Source organism: Octopus bimaculoides, chromosome 25 (assembly GCF_001194135.2).
Source record: "Octopus bimaculoides isolate UCB-OBI-ISO-001 chromosome 25, ASM119413v2, whole genome shotgun sequence".
In the NCBI taxonomy this organism is placed as follows: Eukaryota; Metazoa; Mollusca; class Cephalopoda; order Octopoda; family Octopodidae; genus Octopus; species Octopus bimaculoides.
This window is the reverse complement of record NC_069005.1, coordinates 8385982-8392894: the sequence shown is the minus strand read 5'-3', so window position 1 is coordinate 8392894 and position 6913 is coordinate 8385982. Positions and strand designations below refer to the sequence as shown.

Here is a 6913-nt window from a genome sequence, read left to right as displayed (position 1 = left end):
GATGTGTGTGTATATATGTGTGTGTGTGTGTAAATATATATATATATATAAATAATACAAAATGGGAGAAGAATGCAAAACATCCAGACAGTTAGGTGATACAAGAAAGGGACAACAAAACATCCAGATAGACGATACAAAGAAAACAAGGAGAGGTCATTCGGAGTTTTCTTTCCTCAGTCGAGTTCCATATTATCTATGCAATTTCGGCTGGTTATACTTGAGATTGCTCCAATCTGGCCAGCCCCAAGGAAAAGCTAAGCTTAGAGCATTAGATTCCTTGGAAGAAAGCAGCAAATGTATACAAAAACAAGGACGGAAAAAAATGGACAATGTTACACAAAGACAATAAAAATAATAACAGGACATAACAACAGGTGTCTTTTGACTAAGGACGAATTAAATTAAGCTGGCGTGTGTGGAAATAAAGCCTTATGGCAGAGATACAAGATTTCAAAGGTACAGGGAGGAATATCGATGTTGCACGGACAACAGCTGGTCAACAAAGAAAGGTTAGGCTTGGCCGAACGTCGGTCACATGGGAAGAGAAGAGAGAGAGGTAGAGGCAGAAGGACAAAAGAATTAAGGAGGGGCGAGAAAAAATGAAAGGGACACAGTGAAAGGAAAAGTGAGCAAGAAGAGAAGGCAAGAAAATTTCATATTGCTCCAGTCCATTCACCTGTAAATGTGTAACCTTGCAATAGGATGGTATCCTATTCAATGAGGAGAAGCTATGGTTTTGGTCACTTATATGCTGTGGAAGCCAGGTAACCAGCCCTATGAGTCCTAGGACTTGACACATTACTTTTTAAGTAAATAAAAATTTGGCTGTCAATAACAGAAAATGTACCAAATGTTTTCATTTATTTTCTAAATAAAAAAAACAATTGTTTCTTTTCATTTATAGTCTAAATAAAAAATATTTTGATTTACATATGAGTAAGAAGTTTTCTTTGGGAAATACATTTCTGAATTCTTATAAATATGAGCCTCAGAATAGCAAATATAAAAAAAAAAAGGAAAAGAAAAAGAAAGAAATCGAGACATGCATAGTCTTTCAATTAAACATTGCACCAGGGACACTGGTGCTCCTTTCTAAAAATTCTTGAAGTAATCCCAAACACTCACAACATCAAAGCCAGTAATCACAAGGCCCAGTTACTGAAATCACCAGGGACCCCAACAAATATCATTTGGTTCTTTTGTGACATGTAATTGCCAGCAAAAACAACAAACTTGCTTGTTAACAGCTTACACTCCCCACCAAATACCTCAAAAACTGCAGTTATAATAATTCAACAACAACAATAAAAGATTATTACATTAACATAATAAGTTTTTCTCTTTTTTGACATTATGTGGCAGACAGTAAAAAGACAAGTAGAATTTATTATTTTTTTGTATTAAAAATATAACATCATATTATCTATGGGAATTAGAAAAATTGAAACTTACCCGTGATTGGTAGAATTTTGATTGAAGCTTATTTTCACCAATTTTTTTTTTTAATTCTCTTTTGGTTTGAGATTTCAAAAAAAACTGAAATTAATAAAAACAAAGAAGACAGGGTGAAGAGGGTGAAATTGATTTTAAAAAATTTAAGTGAAATTGAAATTTGAATTTAAATTGAAATTCAAAAATAAACAAAAACACAATAAATATAATCCAACAGAGCGGATCTTTTATACGATTGATCTGTCAGCAAGAAATAATAGCCAAAATTCATATCATACCCAAGCAATATCAAAATCAACGATAACAATAATGAACTGTGATTTGAAAAAATAGTAAATACCAACAAGAAAGAATAAAAATAATTGGTGGAAGCAGAGGACAATCACCTACATCTGCTAATTCAGGATATTCCTTGCAAAACTCCAAATTACGGTGATGCATTAAAATAAATGCCCCTTCCCAGTTCTTGCTGCCAGCCCACAGCTACACGGTTGCAGTGAACCAATTTTGCCATGTCAATTTCACAACTGTCACCTAATTTTCATGGAATTCGCCAGAGTTCAGCACCTCACAGTCCAACCTCAAATTCTTCTTCAAGTGGCATATACAGAAACAGCTGACAGCTTTATCCAAGAGGAAAAATTCTCTCAAAATTTTCAGCTATGTCCATCATAGCCACCATAGCCGCTAGGCACTGGTAAAATTCAGACTCAGAATGTAATAAATTGATACTCTTCACAAAACTCTAGATTATAGTGACACACCTAAGTAAATGCTCTCTCCCAGTTCTTGAAGAAGCCCACAGCTGTATGGTTACAGTGGACCAATTTAGCCATGCCAATCTCAAAACTCTCACCTAACTTTCATGAAATTCACCAGAGGACAGCACCTCACAGTCCAACCTTACATTCCTCTTTAAGCAGCATATGAAGAAACAGTTAACAGCATGATCCAAGAGAAAAAGTTCTCTCAACATTTTCAGCTATGACAGTCATATAATACCATCACCATAGCCACTAGACATCAGTAGAATTTGAACTCAGAATGTAAAAAGAAGTGCTGCTAATGATTCTGCCAGCTTACTGCCTTAGCAATGATAAAAATAATGGTTTCAAATTTTGGCACAAGGCCAGCATTTTAGGGGAGAGGATAAGTTGGTTACATCAAATTCAGTGCTCAACTTGTACCAAATTTTATTACTGAACCCACCCCCATCCCCAAGGATGAAAAGTCAAGTCGAACTCAGTGGAATTTGAACCCAGAACAGAAATGTGGAAGAAATGTTTGCTAAGCAATTTTGTCCAGATTGCTAATGATTCTACCAACCCACCACCTTAGTAGTAGTAGTAGTAGTAGTAGTGAAAGAAGAAGAAGAATTGAAATTGATACAAATGCTATGGTATACAAGCATTTCTGTAAAGTCATTGGCAAATAATCTACAAGACAAAGACACATTTCAGAAAATAGCAGTTCCAAGATCTGTAAATATAGTTATGGTTTATGTAATATGCACATTTTCAAAAATGCATATAAATTGTTTTTGATGTAAGATAAGAAAATTTTGAAGCATTTCTCAGCTCGTGAATAATAAAGGCAATAAAAATATTTTCTATCATAATTTCATGACCACTAACTTTGAGAGAGAGAGAGAGAGAGAGAGAGACGTAGACAGATAGGCACAGAGAGAGATAGAGTATTAGATCAATATTAGATCACCTAACTGCTAGTTTCTTTTATTAGCTCTAGGAGAGTGTTTGAACTCAGATCATAAAAGACGACGATGAAATACTGCAATGGATTCTGTTCAATTCTTTACTAATTCTCTCAAATCAATGATGGTAATAATATTTAAGCATCATTGTACTCTGTAACTTGTTCCAAGTGCAGTAAGTCTTCTTGCCATATAAGACTGGAGAGATTAACGTTTGTGATGCTCAGCCAGAACATCTGCAAGTCCAGGACTGCAGGGAAAAAATGAGAGAACCAGGAGTTAGAGTCTTCCACAGAGTGACCTATGCAAAAGTCACCCAAGGACTGAATGTTAATGGTGGTGGTGGTGGTGGTGGTGCTATGTGGGAGTGTTAAATCAGGTAAAGGATTATGTCTAACATCTAAGAAGAGACACGGTGTAACAGAGAAGCTTCTACAGTTTCCATCAATCTAATTTCACTTACAAGGGATGAGTTTCCTCAAGGTTATGGTAGAAGACACAGGCGCAAAGGGACTACACACAGTAATGGGATTGTACCTGCAAACTGAAAGCATTGCAAAGTATACTTCTTAGCCACATGCTTGTGTTCATGATAATGAGGCAAAATGAACTCTCATTTAGTTTTCTCTCTATATATATACATCTATCTCTTTCTCTCCCTCCTCTCTCTCTACTGTTCTTTGTCATAATGTCATGATTATAGCATGTTAAAGTATCTTATAAAAATAGGAATATCACTTGTACCTGAGATTCTTCCAGATCAGATTTGTTTTTCAAAAGAAGCTATTTGATATGTGTGTGGTATTTGCTTCCCTGATTATTTTTTTGGTTTTTGTGTCTTTTGTTGGGCTTTTCGGGTGGGGGCACAGTGCACAGCAATGTGGAGGATAGGTATAGTAACTGATTTTCTTCAGCAATCTGTCACACACACACAAATGTCAAGAATGTTTTGAGGGTTATATTCTCACCACCACCATCACTGTGATGAATTATTTATTCAGTTTTTAAAATGGTTTAGAATCAAATGCACATGACAGAAGATGGCAAATCCTACTACATCAAAACTGAAAACACTTAAATCACATCAAAAATTAAAACACGCACATACACACACCCACGTATACACGCACACATACAACCAATCTTGCCAGCAAATTTCAGAGCATTTAATATGACAACAACACCTACGACAATGAGAATAATGAGGGGAACTTCCAAGCTGTCACTTGATCTGGTAGCAATCTTCTTCAAATTACATGCTACCCTCTCTTTAAAAAGCAAAGAGAATGTGTTTGATAAGCGAATAAAAATAAAAGACGAGTGTGCGTGAGAAGACCCGGCAAGCCATGTAAGATCGTTGCCAGTGCCCCTGGACTGGCTCTTGTGCGGGTGGCACATGAGATGCACCATTTTGAGCGTGGCCATTGCCAGTACCGCCTGACTGGCTTCCGTAGGATTTTCGAGTGAGATCGTTGCCAGTGCCCCTGAACTGGCTTGTGCGGGTGGTACATAAAAGACACCATTTCGAGCGTGGCCGTTTTCGTGTGGGTGACACATAAAAGCACCCACTACACTCTCTGAGTGGTTGGCGTTAGGAAGGGCATCCAGCTGTAGAAACTCTGCCAAATTAGATTGGAGCCTGGTGTTGCCATCCGGTTTCACCAGTCCTCAGTCAAATCGTCCAACCCATGCTAGCATGGAAAGCGGACGTTAAACGATGATGATGATGATGATGATGGTTCATAGTGGGGGAAAAACCTTTTGGTGATATGTCTGTTCAAGTAAGGTCGACCTGGATCTAAGCAACAACAAGGACAAATGAGATAGAGGGCGATAGCAAAAGCCATTTGGCAATACAGGCTATAGATCAAAATAAACTCAAATCAATATTCTGACCTGCGACAAGACTTATTCATGAACTGAAGAATCCAAGATGAAAGGTTAATGGTAAACAAGTGTAACTGTGTGGTGCTGAAACTAGCTCCTTTATCTACATGATTCCAGGTTCAATCCTACTCTGCAACATCTTGTATAAGTGTCTTATTCTATAGGCATAAGTTAAATAATGCTTTATGAATAAAATTATACTTTTTCATCCCAGCTCAAATGGATGGGTCATTTGGTTTAATAAAGCTGTACACTTTTACTCTTTTACTTGTTTCAGTCATTTGACTGCAGCCATGCTGGAGCACCACCTTTAGTCGAGCAAATTGACCCTAGGACTTATTCTTTGGAAGCCTAGTACTTATTCTATCGGTCTCTTTTACCGAACCGCTAAGTCATGGGGACGTAAACACACCACCATCGGTTGTCAAGCGATGTTAGGGGGACAAACACAGACACACAAACATATACACACACACACACATATATATATATATACATATATACGACAAGCTTCTTTCAGTTTCGGTCTACCAAATCCACTCACAAGGCTTTGGTCAACCCGAGGCTATAGTAGAAGACACCTGCCCAAGGTGCCACGCAGTGAGACTGAACCCGGAACCATGTGGTTGGTAAGCAAGCAACTTACCACACAGCCACTCCTGTGCTTGTATCTGTAATCCATAACATTAAGTTTGTAGAGATAAGCAAAAATATGGGCAATAGAGTATCAGCTACTTATACAGTAAAAATGCAAAGAAAAACAAAATTGAAGATGATGGTTATGTTGATAAACAAATTCTGAATCTATCTTTTGCTACTTTCAGCCACTGAACTTAGTTCATGCTGGAGCATTGCCTTGCAGTGTTTAGTCAAGCAAATCACCTCCATTTCTTATTTTGTTTTTTAAAGTCGTTATTTTGGTCTCTTTTGCTGAACCACTAAGCTATGGGGATGTAAACTGTTGTGGAAGGATTCTGACCACCCCTCAAGTGACTAAAAGGTGGACTGACTCATTATAAAGTAAAGGACTGTGAGCAATTGACAGTTCGGGTTGGTAGCAGTTCACTGTAAGCTGTGATTAAAAGCGTGAGTCTCATGTAATAATAATAATAGTATGTCGTGTAAATACTTACTTTCCCCCTGCTTCATTATATTATATATCCAACATACGGTATGAAATAAACAAACCCATATATGGTGTCAAGTGGTGGAGGAGGGACAAATACACATACACATACAGTGATAAAAATCAAACATCTGGTCAACATCATGGTGTTTGGAGTGATCACTAGTGATGGTGACATTATGCCTCCATTCATCTTCCCACACAACCTCAGACTCCACACGGAAGCCTACATCAAGGTAGTGCTGCCTTGGGTCAAAAGGGTAACTGCTGAAAGACCCTATGTCTGGCAACAGGACTCTGCACCATGCCACAACAGCAGGAGTACCCAGTCATGGCTATCAGACAATTTCTGTGACCACATCGCCCCTAAGATCTGGCCACTTAACTCCCCAGATTACAACCCCTTTGATTATTATGTGTGGTGCATTTGAGCAAGGGACCAACAAAACTCCTTATAACACCAAATATGAACAGAAGGCAAGGATTAAGGCAGAATTCACCAACTTAAACAAGGAGATTGTCCAAAAATGTTGCAGGAGATTCTGAAGTCATCTAGAGGCTGTGGTTGAAGCCAATGGAGTTTTATTGGATAAATTTCCTCTTTAGTATTTCAAGATATTTTTATGTAATTTTGGTAAATATGTCTGTTAAAATGAGATATCATTATTTTCATTTTTTGCGTAATTTTAGACGACAGTTTATTCATCGCCCCCTGTATATATATATATATATAT

General features: G+C 37.6%; 1 long non-coding RNA gene across 1 annotated transcript in view; it reads right to left on the bottom strand.

Annotated features, from left to right (window-relative positions):
• LOC128250754 (uncharacterized) overlaps nucleotides 1–6913 on the bottom strand; it is a 296412-nt gene that overhangs the window by 168217 nt on the left and 121282 nt on the right. The window contains exon 2 of the long non-coding RNA XR_008266739.1: nucleotides 1456–1539. This is a non-coding gene — a long non-coding RNA (uncharacterized LOC128250754). The remainder of the gene's footprint in view (nucleotides 1–1455; nucleotides 1540–6913) is intronic.